Source organism: Bos indicus, chromosome 23, assembly GCF_029378745.1.
Source record: "Bos indicus isolate NIAB-ARS_2022 breed Sahiwal x Tharparkar chromosome 23, NIAB-ARS_B.indTharparkar_mat_pri_1.0, whole genome shotgun sequence".
In the NCBI taxonomy this organism is placed as follows: Eukaryota; Metazoa; Chordata; class Mammalia; order Artiodactyla; family Bovidae; genus Bos; species Bos indicus.
The window spans coordinates 33574725-33592475 of NC_091782.1; the positions used below are offsets into that span (position 1 = coordinate 33574725).

The 17751-nt window shown below is 42.6% G+C and overlaps 5 non-coding genes and 1 pseudogene across 5 annotated transcripts; all 6 read right to left on the minus strand.

The window, feature by feature from the left end:
* Positions 1-1619: 1619 nt before the first annotated feature.
* On the minus strand, positions 1620-3096 carry LOC109576733 (heterogeneous nuclear ribonucleoprotein A3-like; annotated as a pseudogene).
* Positions 3097-4039: 943 nt separating this feature from the next.
* Positions 4040-4131, minus strand: TRNAY-GUA (transfer RNA tyrosine (anticodon GUA)). The gene is given in 2 exon segments: positions 4040-4075; positions 4095-4131. It is a non-coding gene; the product is annotated as a tRNA-Tyr (tRNA).
* A 10026-nt stretch (positions 4132-14157) lies between these two features.
* Positions 14158-14230, minus strand: TRNAK-CUU (transfer RNA lysine (anticodon CUU)). Its single transcript has one exon. It is a non-coding gene; the product is annotated as a tRNA-Lys (tRNA).
* A 1247-nt stretch (positions 14231-15477) lies between these two features.
* Positions 15478-15549, minus strand: TRNAP-AGG (transfer RNA proline (anticodon AGG)). Its single transcript has one exon. It is a non-coding gene; the product is annotated as a tRNA-Pro (tRNA).
* Positions 15550-16641: 1092 nt separating this feature from the next.
* Positions 16642-16715, minus strand: TRNAI-AAU (transfer RNA isoleucine (anticodon AAU)). Its single transcript has one exon. It is a non-coding gene; the product is annotated as a tRNA-Ile (tRNA).
* A 469-nt stretch (positions 16716-17184) lies between these two features.
* TRNAA-CGC (transfer RNA alanine (anticodon CGC)) lies at positions 17185-17256 on the minus strand. The gene has a single exon. It is a non-coding gene; the product is annotated as a tRNA-Ala (tRNA).
* Between the last annotated feature and the right edge of the window lie 495 nt (positions 17257-17751).

A 17751-nucleotide genomic window follows, 5' to 3' on the forward strand; every position in this document is an offset into this window, starting at 1 on the left:
TTGAATTGCCCTTCTGGATACACCTGCAATTTCCTTCCTGTCCCCGGTTTCCGTAGATGTGAGTCAAGTGTGAAACTCTTGCGCAATATCGAATACAGGTACAAATCGCAGTGGCCACAAGTTCTGAATTACTTTCAGATTTAAAGTGAGAAAGGAAGACAGGTTTACCTATCTATGTGGGGAATTAGCTCAAATGGTAGAGCGCTCGCTTAGCATGTGAGAGGTAGCGGGATCGATGCCCGCATTCTCCAGCTTTATGTTCCACTTACGCTTTGGCCTTTATTCCCATGCTTCTATAAATAATAAACACTTTGCTTAAACATTACCACTTAAAGACGCAATTCAGTAATATTGATGACCTCACCTTTGTCTTCAGTGATAAGGTAGGCAAGTTTGGATGCTTTGGGTTTTCTCTCCGTTTTTGAAGACTGTCTCTACCAGGTGAATTTACACATCTACCTTCCAGTTATTTATACGTTAATGTTACATTTTTATTCTCAGAATCAATTTCCCACATGTCTGATCTCTTGAAGGTAACGTGAAATTCTTACAACTGAAACAAATGATTTCCACCTTTTTTTAAAACTTGGGAGATAATTGCTTTATGTACTTCTTAATATGATTGTGACGAGCTAAAGAATATGTAGGTATGTTTGAGGTTTTTTTTTTTTTTTTTTACATTCACTCTTCCTCTTCTGAAGTCATCTGGCTGTTTCTACGGAGATGGTGGGGCTGCTGCTGGCACTAATACTGGAAATCTTGAGGAATATGGCCTGATTATGGGAGGGAAGGGCTTCCAGGTGGCGCTAGTGGTAAAGAACCTACCTGCCAGTCCAGGAGACTAAGAGACGCCTGTTCGATCCCTGGGTTGGGAAGATCCCCTGGAGGAGAGCACGCAACCCACTCACCTATTCTTGCCTGGAGAATCCCCTGGACAGAAGAGCCTAGAGAGCTACAGTCCATAGGGTTGCAAAGAGTTGGACACGATTGAAGCGAGTAAGCGGGCAAGCACAGCATGGGAGAGAAATCGCAGTGGAGAACTTGTTTGAATTGGAAGCTCTGGTGAGAGCTCGGTGAGAAAATCCAGGACAATCTAATAAGCTGTGCATCCAAGGCCCATGCTATCTTTGAAAAGAAAATTGGACCATTTTTCTTGTTTACTCTTTTGCCCTCAATTCGCTTTCAAAGAGCAAGGATACTACCAGTTCTAGCCGTTAATACTGGTAGTTGCCAATGTGTTATAGGCAGTGTCTCTCAAACCTAGTTCATTAAGCCTGGACTTCTGTGTCCTACATTAACTCTCTAGGTGGTTCACTCACCAAAGTTTGAGAATTGCTTACTTAAAGAATAAAAGTTCTGAAGCATGGGAAGGAACATGCAAAAGTGTCAGGCACAAAACCCTCAGACAACTCTTCCTTACTTAATATCTTTTATAGTTGGGAACTCTTCCGTAGGTATTCGGAATCACATTTTTCAGACGGGGTAGAAATGTGGTTAACATATTTTAATGAAATTGGCATAAAATTAACAATTATTTTCTATTGTTAACCCTTGTCTATTAATTTTCTAAAAACTTCTATTCTGCAGTGGTTCTCAAATCTTGCAATACGTTCAAATTATCTGGGAGATTTTATTTTATTTTTTATTTTTGAAAAGTTAAAAATTCCTTAACTTTTTATTCCTGGTACCACTACCACAATTTACAGGGCAATATACCTGATGTAATGAAAAGAAAAAGAAAAAGAAAAAGCTACAACAGATAAAAGACCTCAGAAATGTACATCTAATTGACACTACATTGCATTAATCAATAGCTGCACTTTTTGCAAACTGTGGCTATGACAGTCCTGAACAAGAAGGGTTTCCTGTTTAAGCTACAGTAACTTTTCTGACTATGGATCATCGTTCCTTCTGTGGCAGATTTTTACAGTTCCTCTAATGCATTTGGGACGACTGTCTCAAAGTAACCTGCAGCTTTCCTGACAACTCCTCGCTCTCTCTCCTGCTAAGAACTGTAGCCCTTTTCTTCTGAGTTTTTAGCACCTTCTGCTACCATATCCACCACTTCCACCACCAGATCCATAACCACCACCATAGGGACTGCCCAAACTTCTTCCACCAAAACTACCCCCTTTCATGGGTCCATAATTTGACTGCTGTTGTCCACTATAATTTCCAAAATCATTATAGTTTCCACCACCACCATAGTTACCTCCAAAATTTCCTCCTTCATTGTAACCATCATATCCTCCACCACTGCCACCATATCCACCACCTTGGTTTCCATATCCTCCTGGTCCACCACCACCGTAACCTCCTCTACTACTATAACCAGGACCACCGCCATAATTGCCACCATCCCCTCTAAATCCATTATATCCACCATTGCCTCCTCCATAGCTCCCTCTGCTGCCACCACCTCCACCACCATAGCCGCCTCTTCCACCAAAGTTTCCACCACAGCCAAAGTTACCTCCATCACCTCCAAAGTTTCCTCCACGACCCATAAAGTTGCCAGATCCACCTCCACAACCTCTTTGTGATCCAGTAGATTGCATCTCTTGTTTAGAAAGGGCCTTTTTCACTTCACAATTATGCCCATTAATAGTGTGGTATTTCTGAACAACAATTATATCAACTGTATCATGATCATCAAAAGTTACAAAAGCAAATCCTCTCTTTTTCCCACTCTGCCTGTTTTCCATAACTTCTATGGTTTCAATCTTGCCATACTTTTCAAAGTAGTCTCTCAAATTATATTCTTCTATATCTTCTTTAATATCACCAACAAAAAATTTTCTTCACTCTTAGATGGGCACCAGGCTTTACAGAATCCTGTCTAGAAACAGCTCTCTTTGGTTCCACTACATGCCCATCAAGCTTTTGCGGTCGAGCACACATTGCTGCATCCACTTCTTCAACACAAGAGTAAGTCACAAAACCAAAGCCCCTGGAACGTTTTGTTTGAGGGTCTCTCATCACCACACAATCTGTAAGTGTGCCCCATTTCTCAAAATGTTCTCTTAAGCTATCATCTGTAGTTTCAAAGCTCAGACCACCAATAAACAGCTTTCTCAACTGCTCTGGTTCCTTGGGTCATGATCCTCCATTTTGAGACCGGACTCGCCTCTTCCAACTCGAGTTCAATATGGGACCGAGAGCTACCTGGGAGCTTTTAAAACTACCGATGTCTAGGTCCCACCGCCAAAGTAGCACAAGTATAGGCGCTTTGTAAAATATTCGCAGGTGATTCTGACATCCACCCACGTTTCCCAGCCAGTAATGAGAATCACCTTTCTTTGCATAACTAAACCTAGAAGGGGAGGTAGAATTTCATCCCTCCTCCAGGGGTTGTAGGTGGCTGCCAGTAGTAGAGCATCCACCGGGAAAGAACAGAGCAAGTCCCGGAAGTTGGTGATGGACAGGGAAGCCTGGCTTGCCGCAGTCCAAGGGGTCGCAGAGTTAGACACGACTGAGCGATTGAACTGAGTACACCAGGGGGCGCTCGTGCTCCACCAGTTACTAACAATTGGTGAGCGTTGTTTCAGCAGGCCGCCCCCTCCCCCTCCCGGGTTCTTCCCGCCCGGGTCTTCTGATCCCCAGGGGTGTGGCGAAGACTTGTCCCTTGATTCCTTGATTCCTGGGTCGGGAAGACCCCCTGGAGAAGGAAATGGCAACCCATTCCAGCATTCTTGTCTAGGAAATCCCGTGGACAGAGGAGCCTGGCAGTCCACAGTCCCTGGGGTCGCAAAAGAGTAGGACGTGACTTAGCGACTAGATCACCACCACCTTTGCTGAAAACGGGCCCAACTCTGATCCCCTGGTCGGGGTTCCGGACTTCTCTGCGGCACCGGCCCTTAATGAATTATGGTGCTGAAGTGCGATCGTGCGTGTTAGAAGTTGTTACGGAAAACAATAGTTTAAAGAAACATATTCCCTGCACACAGTTGAGTCTTCAACAGATGCACAGCAAGTATTTATGTAAGTGACAAAGGCCTTAAGGTGGGCGATTTAATTTAAAACCACACAAAACATGAACTCCTTCGAGCCGGATTCGAACCAGCGACCTAAGGATGCCTATGACGTTTAACACACTACAGTCCTCCGCTCTACCAACTGAGCTATCGAAGGAATTACGTTTCAGACTTGACCCGGAGAGGATGCCATCGCTGCATAAGGCTGGGAGACCATTGGTGCTTGTCGTTTTGTTCACCCATGCTGTTGATAAATACGCTCTGGTGGCCTCCACGTCGTTTTCTTTCTTTTTTAAAATAATCTAGACTTAGCAGCAGCAGTAGCAGCAGCAGTACTCCTTCACAGGGCGACTGCCCTGGGCCAAGGTGAAAACGGTAGCACCCACTGGTTTGCAAAAAGAAAATAAAACAATGAGGCATGAGGAACTAACGAAAATTTAGCAACAGATTGTCTTTTACTGTGATGAATGAATTTAAATAACCAGTCTTAGAATTTTAAGTACTTTAATCTGCAATTTTAACAGATAATTAATAGGAGGAGGAGGAAGAAAACAAGTACCGAGTTAAACTCTTCAAAACATACTAAGACTTCTTTAATTGACATTAGTCCCTGTAGATAAATCAGACTATCATACTAATTCTAAACTCAGAAAATAATCTGTCCATGGGGAGCTAAAATAATATTTTAAAGCTAACTCAAGGTAGAAAGTACTGTCATTCAAATACTAGTTAATTTTGCAAAGTGTGAGTCTAGTCTAATTTTCTGTGACAGTCTAAACCTCAAAATGGTTATTATTCTCTCCTAAATGAAATCCACTTGAGGTGGGAACCGACAAGAGAAATCTGCTTTGGTCTCTACGTTCCACTAAAGATCATTACATTGTCATACTGTTAGGGGAAGCACACTAATTAAAACCGCCCACCCTGGCCAGGCACCATAGTAACTATTTGCATGAGTTGTTTTATGACAGGAGGTTCTGGTAAAGAACACAACTAATAAGCCTCCACCAACCGGAAGAGTTCGGGAAAGGTCAAAAGGAGACACCACATATCCGACCACCTCACAGAACCCTCCTCTCTGGCTTGCTGAACAAGGTGTGCACCACTAGGAAGGACTCTGAGACAACCCGTAAAATAATCCCATCACCATAAAACCCGAGACTGCAAGCCATGTGACAGAGCAGTTCTCCTGGGTTCCCTTACCCTCCTGCTCTGTGCCCGGGCGCCCTTTCCCAATAGAATCTCTTGCTTTGGCAGCAATGTGTCTCCTCGGACAATTCATTTCCAAGTGTTAGACAAGAGCCCAATTTCAGGCCCTGGAAGGGATCCCCCTTCCTGCAACAATACGGTGGAGCCATACACATTGGACAAACGAACCCCTTGTGCAAATAGAACACTGAGACTAGCGTTCACTCTTCCATGGCACAAATATTTGCTTTTTGTTTGTCTGTTTCTGAATAGGTGTTGCTGCTGCTGCTGCTGCTAAGTCGCTTCAGTCGTGTCCGACTCTTTCTCCAGGCAAGAACACTGGAGTAGGTTGCCATTGCCTTCTCCATTGTGTTAAAGTGAAAAGTGAAAGTGAACTCGCTCAGTCGCATCCGACTCGTAGCGACCCCATGGACTGCAGCCTACCAGGCTCCTCCATCCATGGGATTTTAGGGAAATTTAAATAGAGGCAGTCTTACTCAAGCTTCAGAAGCAGGATAGCAGGCCTCTGAACAGTTTCTAACCTGCCTGGACTTTGCCAGGATTCCGAGCCTGCCTGCAAGCATAGCAAGTCAGGGAGCACTTTAGATAAGAAAGGGAGCAGGTCTTGAAATGCTTGAGCTCCTGGAGGTCTGGCCAACCGTGCCTGGGGTTTAACCTTTGACTGGCAAGATAAAACAAAAAGCATTGTAATAATGTAAAAGTAAAACCAGAGCTGCTCTTTTTGCAGCCTGGGATTACAAGTTCAGTTCAGTTCTGTCGCTCAGTCGTGTCCGACTCTTTGCGACCCCACGGACTGCAGCCCGGGAGACACCGGAAGACCCCGGAAGCCGGAAGACACCAGGCTTGCCTGTCCATCACCAACTCCCAGAGCTTGCTCAAACTCATGTCCATCGAATAGGTGATGCCATCCAACCATCTCATCTTCTGTCGTCCCCTTTTCCTCCCGCCTTCTATCTTTCCCAGCATCAGGGTCTTCTCCAAATGTTAGGTAGTTAGAATAGGAAAAAGGAGTCCAAAATGATGGTGGCTAGAAGACAAAGGAAAAAGCCTGCGAAAATGAAACAAAAGAAAATCTGTGGACTGGAGTGAGAACCTCTGGTGAAACAAACAGCCTTCTTGGCTAGCCCAGTTTACACAGGGCAGGCTCAGGGGGAAGGAGACAAAAAACTTATAACAAGAGTTAGCCAAGACGCATTGAGGTCTCTCCTTTGGGGTAGGCCCGCTGTCACCACTCGAGAGTGTATTATAATTTGCTCCCAGAATAAAACTTAGTTGTAACTGAGCTGAAACACTGGTCCACCCTGTCAAATCTTTGTTGTCTGCTAGACAGAACCGAGGAAATTACACACTACCCTGACACAATAAGTCAGTTCTTCGCATCAGGTGGCCAAAGTATTGGAGCTTCAACTTCAGCATCAGTCCTTTCAATGAATATTCAGGACTGATTTCTTTTAGGATGGATTGGTTGTTTCTCCTTGCTGTCCAAGGGACTCTCAAGACTCTTCTCCAACACCATAGTTCAAAAGCATCAATTCTTCCGTGCTCAGCTTTCTTTATGGTCCAGCTCTCACATCAATACATGACTACTGGAAAAACCATGGCTTTGACTAGATGGACCTTTGTTGGCAAGTGGGAGCCTCCAGAGCTGCTATTTGAAGTCTCACGGGTGAGATGGATGCATCACCTGGGACCCTTTCCCAACTGGACTCCAGATTGCTGTAATTTGGGACTGCCCAGTGCTGTCCAAGTGTGAATGTAGGTCGTCCCCTTTTGATGATATATATGCTGTTACTTCTCTCTGTTGTTTCTATGTCTTTTAAGAATTAAGTCAAATGATCTCTGTTATAAATTCAAATTGTTTATTTGTGTGTAACAAATGGTTTGTTTTGTTAACGAATCCTTCTAACCTAAAGCGAAAGTAAAACTTTCCACAAAACATTTAAAAGCAAGTTGCTAATCACTTAATCTGGTCATTTACCCCCTCAAGTCTTCATAAAACTGAAACATCTGTTTTGAGAGGGGCTAGTCTGAATGGTTTAAATATGAAATTTTATCTCCTCCCCAACCCCAACTGACTGAATAAGTTATCCTATTTTATAGATATACTTAATACTATCCATTTTGTAAAAGTATATACAAAAAGTATCCATCCTTCCTTCCTTTTCTACCGCTCCATATTACAATACAGAAGATTCAGGCGGTTAAGACAGGTCTTAAGGAGCTTTCAGGAAAGAACAAGTAGCAGATTTGAGAGATTCTGAGAAGTGTGTGTACGTATGTGAATAACTTGAATTTTTGTAGGTCAAGAATCACATCTGGTTCTTCCATATGTCGACTTAGAAAAAATGCACATGAGAGTTGCGAGTTGTTTTATTTGGCTCAAAAAGAGGACTGCAGCCGGAGATAGCTCTGAGAAACTGCTCCAAAGAGGTAGGGGAGGTCAGTATATATATGATTTTGGTAATGGGGAAGTGCATGCAATCAAGCTTAGATTCTCTTTTTACAGAAAGTTTCTGTTAGTCTTGTGAAGCTTCTATTAGTCATGAAGAGCAGTCATCACCGTGAAGGATTTTAGTGCTGTTCTAGATTTGAAGAGATACTAGAATTGGGTTCATAAAATCACCTCCTGATAATATCTTAAAATCACCTCCTGATAATATCTAACTGTTGGAAGACCTGTCCTACCAGTTTTCCTGGAGCACAGACTGCCTCATTTCTGCACTCCACCCTGAACTCCTTTCAGGGGGTGTTGAAGGTCAGCAGCTGCAGCAGCACATGATTTAATCCTTGTAGAGTTAGACAACAAGCACCCATGGCAAGTGCCAATTTGTAATTGAGACATATGTTACCGAGTCCGAACCCACTCTACTCCCTGCACAAGAGACCAATTATCTGAGAGACGATGTGTTGAGGCAAAGAATGGGACTTTATTCTGAAAGCTAGCTGACGGAGAAGGTGGCACATTAGTACTTCAAAAGAACCATCTTATCTGGGTCTGAATGCCACATTCTTTTCTAGAACAGAGATGGGGGATGTTGAGGAAGTAAAGTAAAAGGGCCATCAGTCTTGCAAAACATCTCCAGGAATGGCCACCTTGTGGAAGGGATGTGTTCATTTCTTCTTTCTTGCAGCCATTCACAAGTAGGCAGCGTCAGATTATTTCTCTGTGAGCTGAATAAAGGCACCTGAGTTTGACAGTCAAACACAGGGGCAGTGTTCTCTGAGGCAGACCATTATATATGATTATAATAACAAAAGCAACACAAAGCAAGTCAAAGAAACAGTTTCAAAAAGAGTCAGAACTGGCTCTTCCCTGCAACAAACCTAGCCTTCTTTTCGATATATTTACACAGTAAAGTATAACAATGTGAAAGTGTTAAGAAGCAGGAAAGTTTTGGAGTTCCTTTCTTTTTCGTCTTCATAAGTATTCTTAGATACAGGTGGGAGACAAATTTTGAATGTTACCATAACCGGAAAGAACAAATCTGACTCCGTTTTAAACATATTTCTTTTACTTTAACCTTTGAACCCACATTCCTCAGTGGTAAAGAATCCACCCGCCAAACCGGGAGACCGAAGGTTCAATCCCTGGATGGCGAGGATGCCCTGGAGAAGGAAATGGCAACCCACTCCGGTATTCTTACCCAGGAAATCTCAAGGACAGAAGAGCCTGGAGCGTTACATTCCAAGAGATCACAAAAGACTCAGACAAGACTTAGTGACTAAACACTTTAACCTTTGCATTCTATTAGCTTCATTATAAATTTATCACTAAAGGGATGTTGCCTAAGGATTAAACTATACATAAAAGCCTTTTTCCAGGAACCGTGCCTCCCAGGCCTGAGGGCTTAAGGTGAAAAATACCTTTGTTTAGCTTCCAGAGAAACCCTGACCCAGCCCCCCTGTGAATGGATGATGGAAAGAAGAAATTATCAGATCCCTCCCCCTCCCCACCCCACTCCCACCCCACACTCCAGTCTTGTGAGAACAAGGAAATATTTGCTACAACTTACTGGGTTTTTTTGTTTGTTTGTTTGTTTTAACTTGATTGCCTCACTTTCCCCTCTTTGTTCCATAAAAGACACTAGCATCCAAGCCAGACCAGAGGGTTCTTGAGGCCGTTTGACCACCATCTTCTGCAGTTGGTTGGCCTTGCAGATAAAGTTGCTATTCCTTTCCCCAACACCTCATCTCTCTATGGATTGACCCATGTGCAACGAAAAGTAGGAGCTTGGACTTGATCACAAACTTCTGCGACGCCAGTCAGGGCCTTGCTACTAGAGGCCAGTGGGCGGGTGGCACAATTTTAGGGTAAGGCCCTAGAAGCTGCAGGCACCACTTGTTCTGAAAATCTTCCCCTTCAAAGTCCCCTGAAGTGGCCAGACGCTTGCAGCAAGGAATCCACAGACTTCTAGAAACTGAAGAACTCGATCATCCAGTAGTGTGAGTCGCTGTTGGTGGACAACAGGGAACACCCTCCCCCACACAGTTGGGGTTTTCCTCCACCAGGCCAGCCAATTTGTTTTGCATTTGACTGAGATACCCTGTTGGAGAGGGCACTTGTTGGACTCTACCCGACTTGGAAACCAGTTTGTTTCCTTCTACTCTGTTCATTCTTGTTGGAATGTGTGCTTTTAGTGTTGGGATTTGTTTGTGCTTTTGGTGCTTTGTTGTTCTTGAACTTTTAAATATGGGAAATACGCCATCTGTCCCTAAGGAAAGCCTTTTGGGGGATTATCTTAAATAAGTGGGCAAAATATAGCTTTGAGCCTATGACTAAGAAAGAGATGATATTCTATTATGACAATGTGTGGCTCCAACATATATTAGGATCAGAAAAGTGATGACACCTGAAGGGCTCACTCAATTACTGTACAGTCTTGCAGTTGGAATTGTTTTGTGCAAGGGCAGGGGAAAAGGGTTAGATTCCATATGCACAGCATTTATGCTATTACATCAAGAGGAAAAGAAGTCAGATGACTGCCAGCCTACAGTGCAGCAGTCTGAAAGGAAACCCAAGAGAAAATCTGTTGTATGAAAGGGAGCGGGAGAAAATGAGAGTGAGGGCATGTTAGTCACACCTTAAATCCCACTCTGGCCAATACGGCTCCCCCACCTGACCTGGTAACTTCAGATTGCTCCCATGCCCCAGAACTACTCACTCCTTTCATGTGTTCATCTTTTCCCTACTTATGGGGAACGATTAGAAGTTTCTATGTTAATCCCTGGGGCACAGGCACTTAGTTTCGTATTGTTAGGTAGGTAGAATAGGGAAAAGGAGTCCAAAATGGCGGTGGCTAAAAGACAAGGAAGGTCCGAGGACCACAGTGAAGACTTCAGGCAGAACAAACAGAACAAACAGCACTCCTGGCTAAGCCCAATTTGCATAGGGCAGGCCCAGGTGGAGGAAAAAACATATAAAAAGAGGAGCCAAAGGAGAAAAGGAATTGGAAAAAAGATTGCTCTAGGCTAAAAAATAAGAAGGTAAACAAGAAAGATAGGAGCCACTCAGATGGTTGAAAGAGAGGAATATTAATGAATGAAGAAGACCAGGGGCTCCATTGGACTTGAGGCCCAATTCTAATTTCCCCACATGAACCCTGAGTAAAATTGACTAGCGAATGAGTTGATAGACTTTTGATACATGCAGGTGCAACATACTCTATAGAAAACACCAAGGTGGCACCAAAAAACATCTCGATTCATCCTGCTCATGGGAGTATCTGGAGAAGAACAAAATTGTAGACCTATGTGTTCACAAAATTGTGATTTGTGTCTGACTTTACTTTTCTTCCAGAGACTGTCCTCTCAAGGTCAGATCTAACTGTAGGCTAACATGTTCTTGTAGACAGCCTCTTAAATTACTGACCTCTGGCTGTTCTTTGCTATCTGGCTCAATCCAGGATCAGTTAAACTGTAATCATGAACAGAAAGTCTGGACTCTGCTTTCAGATTATCTGTCCTAAGAAAAAGCCACTTAAGTTTTTTTTTTTAGTTATTTTGATAGGTGGGATTTATTAAACAATGTTATATGTATAAAAGATTGTGTTAAGTATTCTAAAGATGAGGCAACTAAATTATTCTTCAACAAATATGTGAGAGCTTACTATGTATCAAATTCCTGAATTCCAAAATGTCATAATGTGTTTTTTTTCTCTTTTGTAACCCCACAGTGTGGCTGTATTTGGAATAAGGAAGTAATTAAAGTCAGATTGGTGTTCTTGAAAGAAGAGACATCCGGGAAGCACATTCCCTGTTTCTGCCTTTGAGGACACAGCAAGAAGATAGCCCTTTATAAGCCCAGAAGAGAGTGCCCACCAGTAACTGAATCAGCTAGTGCCTTAATCTTATACTTCTCAGCCTCCAGAACTGCAAGAAAATAAATTTTTTTTAGTTTAAGCTACCCAATCTGTGGTATTTTGTTTTGGCAGCCCAAGTAGAGTAAGAAACCAGCAGGAACCTATGCTCTTTTTAACCACCTTCCTTTGCAGTTGAAGTGTTAGGTCTAAGGAGTTAGGTTAGCTTGTGTTCTGGACCAAGCTCAGGGATGGTCTTGGCCTTGGAGATGTTTGCATGGGTCTTGGGTTCAGAAATTCACTTTTTAAGTAGGTTAACTCAATTTTAACAAGATAGCCCAATGGCCATAAGACTGAGGAAAGGCAATCTGTTCTAAGAAACACAAAAAATTGTTTATATACCAGAAATCCATTAAGGTAATTGACAACAGGACATATGACTTATTAATACCAGTAATATTTGTTCCTCTGTGTAGGACATCCCTTTATAGTTTTTATCATACCAGGAAACCAAAACATTAAGCAGAGGCTGCTGAGTGAGCAAAGGGAAATCAGGCTTTACAATAAGACTTAGGGTGTGATATCCACAACATGTGGTCTGTAAATGTTCAATGAGTGTTTTCTCTAGTAAATAAAATGTTCGTATGAATCAGAAACAGGATCTCGGTTCCCTTGATTTTAGTGGATAAATACTGGTGATCTCTTAACTCTATTTCTGTCGCTGTCACCTATTTTTTATTTTTTATTTATTTATTTATTTATTTTTTACCTATTTTTTAAAAGTTACTCCAACCACCTTAATTTTGTAATAAGTATCCAACTTGGAAAAGATGCTTAATAAAAATATGGTCATCAATTGATTTGAAAGACTTCTTGTCTTTAAAGGAGACTGGAAAACAGTTACTTTCTAGGAAAGCTGCTGCTTGTCCATCCATTTTCAGTTGACTCGTGATTCTCAGTTTCACTGTTTATATTGACAATACTTCCAGATTGGAGGGTGTCAACTTATTTTAAAACGTCATTCCATATGCCCAACCATAGGTGCTATTGATTTAAATAGGTGAAATACGAACTTTAAACATTGGATTTCTTAATAACAATATTCAGGTTCCTGAGTAAAGAAAAAAGCAAGATCTGGATGGGAAGGTTGGAGAGTGGTAAACAGTATGTCTCCAGCGTGCTCAGAAGTAGGCACTCTTTCAATACAATAATCAATAGTTCTGGGGCTTTTGGTCTTAATAGGTACAGTTAAAATTGTCAGGTTTTCAAAACGACTTAATGTTAACATCTAACTCCTTTTGCTCTGATATACACTAAGCAAACTTTCGCACGAATTTTGCCTTCCGAAATTTGAAAGCAGAAGGAAATGGCAACCCACTTCAATATGCTTGCCTGGAGAATCCCAGGGACGGGAGCCTGGTGGGCCGCTGTCTCTGGGGTCACACAGAGTCGGACACGACTGACGTGACTTAGCAGCAGCAGCAGCAGCAGCTGCAGCAAAAACACACTAGGGGAATTTCCCGGGTGGTGAAATGGATAAGAATCTGCCTTCCAATGCAGGAAACAGGGGTTTGATCCCTGATCTGGGAAGATTCCACTTTCCGCAGAGCCCAGCGCCACAACTACTTAGACGGCACTCTAAAGCCCAAGGGTTGCAATTACGAAGCCCACGAGCCTTGGAACGTGTGCTCCGCATAGAGAGGAGCCCGCGCGCGGCATCGAGAGAGCAGCCCCTGCTCTGCACAAGGAGAGAGAGCCCGGGCACAGTAGCGAAGACCCAGGGTAGCCAACTTGACTATCCACACTTCCATTCAAGAGAGAATGGCAGAAATGCAATTTGGATTTTAAAAACCAGGTTTAGATCTTTAAATTTTATTTTCTAGGCAGTTTCAACCTGTTGTGGGTTGGATTTTCATCTATGTTGTGTTGTTTAGTGGCTAAGTCGTGTCCGCCTCTTTTGACCCCATGGAATGGATCCCGCCAGTTCCTTCTCCAGGGGTTGATCAACCCAGCGATCAACTCCACATCTCCTGCACTGGCAGGTTTCTTTACCATGAGCCACCAGGGAAGCCCCCATTCTTATCTATAAGGAGATCCATTGTGCTGTTTATGTGTGGGTGATCAGGAGCTGAAAGGGTATATGGGATAGTGGTAATAGAAAATCTCTCTCGTTACTACATAATGGCACTTGCTTGAGCCAGAAAGTAGAATCACCATTCTCAAAATTCCATGAACATCACTGCCTCTGCCCCCTAAACTGTTTCTTTTGTTTGGATTGTCTTCTCCACCCTCACACTTGACCTTCCCAACATCCTTGCATCCTAAATCGTTTTTGATGGGAAATCATCCCAGAAGTTTAAATAAACAAAGCCAATGCCCTACCAGAGACCTCGTATCTCTTATCAAAATAAAAGCTCTAATAAGGTCAGAAAAAAAAAGCGTTGCCGCCAGAGGGCGATGAGGCTTAACTTCGCGGAGCCAGAAAGCTGGCCCGAATAGTTCAACAGAGCCAGTAAACCGTAGCAGGTCACCAGGATTCCGTAATTCAGTATTGGACAGTTTTGGAATATAAAGTTTCTCATGTGTGGCAACGGTGGGGAACTTCGTTTCCGAGATTAGGAAGGTGCGGAAATCTAGCGGAGAGAAAAGATTGAAAAAAAGATACAAAAGATACCACTCGCCCAACGTGGGGCTCGAACCCACGACCCTGAGATTAAGAGTCTCATGCTCTACCGACTGAGCTAGCCGGGCGGTTGGTTTGAAATCCTGCCTTAATGAATTAAGAGACTATGTCGAACAGACTTCCTGGACCGACGGTGATTATAGGATTTTAGATTTTATTTGACTGCTTTTGTTATATAAGCTAGATGATATGAAACGGCAAAGAATGTAAGCATTATTAGAAATTATTGGAGCGCACTCCAATCACTTTCATAACTTCTTCCGTCTTCCTCTCATTTTTACCAACCTGTACTGATAGACTACAAACTGTTTCTGGAATCCAAGAGTAGTAAACTGAACGTCCTAAGAGTGACCCCCAACTCTGGTACTCCTAGAGCTTCAGGCCTGGTTGACAAGGTGGTTGGTTACCAGCCTAAAGGGCTCAGGTCCTCGAACCCAGAACTGCACAAGGCCTTCTCCGTAACCCGCTAAGACATTCCTCTCCTGTTTCAATCACCTGTTAACCTTGGCCCCTCTTGCCACACTGTGTAGCTGCAGTCCTGAAGGAATTCCCTGCGGTTTTCTCCTTCCTTTTCAGGCCCCTTATGCTCGTTCATTTGTTGTTCTTCTCCGTAATCAAAGTTTACACACATAGAAAAGGGAGGTGGGAAGGGGTGTTGCAACTGTATTTTAACATAAAATGTTTGACAACCACTGTAATATAGAATCCAATGATTTTTGTGTATTTTGTTTACCACAGACTGCAAAAGTTCATTGATTGTAATATGCTAAACAAATATCTGTTTAAAGAGAATACCAACAGTATGTTCCAGCAGTACGGAAAAAGTGTCCCTTCTCCATAAACAAGCAGAGCCCCTATTCCTAAATAATACAGGAAAACGCAACAAGGAAAGCCGAAAAAAACTTGTACAAAATTTTCCAGCCTCACAACTGTATACGCAAATATTTGATTATTCCATTTGAACCCATTTATTTGATGTGATGAATAAATGATGGATGACATTGAATTGAGATGTGACCATAGTCTTCCTATACATTTCATATGGCCACAACCGTGGAGTTGGAACTTCTAGAATAACCAGAAATATTTGGCTTTGCAAGAGTCAATTTATAGCTGTTGGAAAAGTGAGTAAGAGCCAAAGCTGAAAAGTACTTGCCTCTCTTAATTAAATTATCAAGTTATTTGTTGGAATCAGGTGCATACACAGCCTACATCTACATGAATATACAACAGTTTAACTTAACAGCAAATGTACCAATTTCTTGTGGGTGAGTTTGACTTAACAAAAATTCAACAAGGTGAGCAGACAAAACCTGGGCTCGTCCGGGATTTGAACCCGGGACCTCTCGCACCCTAAGCGAGAATCATACCCCTAGACCAACGAGCCATTGGCTTTTCAAGACGGATTAAATATTTCACTTCTCGCTCTTCATTTGTGTTCAGTTTCATTTGTAGATGTACATAACTATAAATTACATTTACCCCACTGTTTCTCTTTCCCTTCTACCCTCTCTTCCTAGTTTCAAAAACAGATCGACTTGGCTCAGAACTTCCCTGGATTTCCCCGCAGCCCAGTTCTTCGAAGCTTGGTTTGTATAAAGCCTATTTCTCAAAAGTCGCTGATCCATCCTTTGTAAGAAACAACCGTGACGTTTACTTAAAATGCAGAAACTTGTAGTCTTCTTCAAATCTACTGAGTCAAAGTCCCTGCGGGGTGAGGCCCAATAAGCCCATTTTTTACAAGCTTTTACATATCTTAGTATTTTCGACGAAAATAGTGAAAATTCACTCAACGGGATATAAAGCTCTGAGGTGGTGAAAAAAGAAAGAAAATTCGTTGTTCAAGGAACAAGGGGATACATAATTAGGGTCCTGAAAGTCGATTTTAGTGGAAAACGAGACTGATTCAGGAGGCGTTAACATCAAGGAGTGGATGGAACAGAGGGACAACTGGTGTCGATCAACCTGGACCGAATGGTTGGTGACAGACGGCAAGGCGGATTCTGGAAAAGGGCTTAGTCGTTTCTTACTTAAAAAACAAACAAACAAAAACGACAAAATTCAAAGTAGGAAGAAAACTGTTCTCAAGGTGAGAATCCTCCCTTCAGATGAAGGATGATCTAGTCAAATAGGAATCCTCAACTGAGCAATCAGAGATCATTCACACTTGCCCTGCATCTTAGTATGTTTTCAGACTATTTTGAGGACAGTGTTTGGCCACTAAACAAGCTGGTGACAGTTTTTCCTTCTAATGAATTTAATAATTCCTAAAGTGTTCTGCTCTTCTGTCTATGGAATTTTACACACACACAAACACGAATACACGGTGTCCTGCTGCTTTTCTGCTTCTCTAGGGCAAAACTTCGAGCACCCTGACTTACCCAGAAGACAGGTGGCCCAGACTCTCTCGGATGGTTTGGTCTAGTGGCAAAATCATGCAGCAGGTTGTCTCGTAGGTCAGTCCCAGAAAAGTAAACTATGGCCCGTACGGGGATCGAACCCGCGACCTTGGCGTTATTAGCACCACGCTCTAACCAACTGAGCTAACCGGCCACTTGCAGCCTCACCCGTATTCCAAGCTTTAATAAGAAACTATTTCGATTCTTGCTATTTTGTTTATTTTGTTTTGCTATTATGAATAGAATGATGTATCTGAGCCACCGGATTTACCTACATCAAAGAAGCCTTCGTTCTTTTCCCATTTGTCCTACTTTTTCAGCACCGTGACTCAGCAACAATAGCCTCTACTCCCCTTTCAGTGTTTCCGGACCAGTAACCGTTCCAAGTTTCCAGGTTGTTCCTCTTCGGCCATATGTACGCTGGGTGTGTTTTGCTGCGTTTTCAATTTCATTCATTTTAGATAAAAATATCCTAAAATTCCTCAAGGTTATCCTGCTTCCCTCTCTACACATACAGTTCTATACTTCGTGGCTAAAAGGGAACCATAGAAAATTAGACTAGGATACAAAGTATTCACACATGTTTTTAAGGTATGATTTCTGATCACTTACGTAAAAGGACTTGGAGATGCCGGGGATCGAACCCGGGGCCTCATACATGCGAAGCATGCGCTCTACCACTGAGCTACATCCCCGACCCCAAAAGTAGCTGTTTGCAGTTCTTCCCAATGCTTTGAATTGGATTTTTCCTCCTCTCTAACTCTAAAGGTTTTCTGAATCCTTAAGTTAAATTATTCTTTGCGTTTTCAGTGGAATCTTGAAATGGTTAATGGGGCAACATTCATCGGCATCCCGAGTGGAGACAGCCTTACAGTAATTGCACCCCTGTCAAGCACTTAACATAGAGACCGAAGGATATCTGACGAGGAAAAAAAAGAGTGGGACTGTCCTTTTAAAGCTGCTGCTGCTTCTTTTTTTCTTCTTCAAAGATAGCTGAGACCCAGTACGAAATCATATCTCTCCCTCAGTCCCTCGACCGACATTCAGGTGTCCAAAGTGCGACCGAAAGATGATTTAATTACCCCTTAAAATTATCAGCTTTGGGTTGACTTCTTTTTGAAAGTATTTTGAGCCCAGATATAGAATATTTGACTTATTTCTCTGGGAAACTTAGGAACTAAAGGCCAACA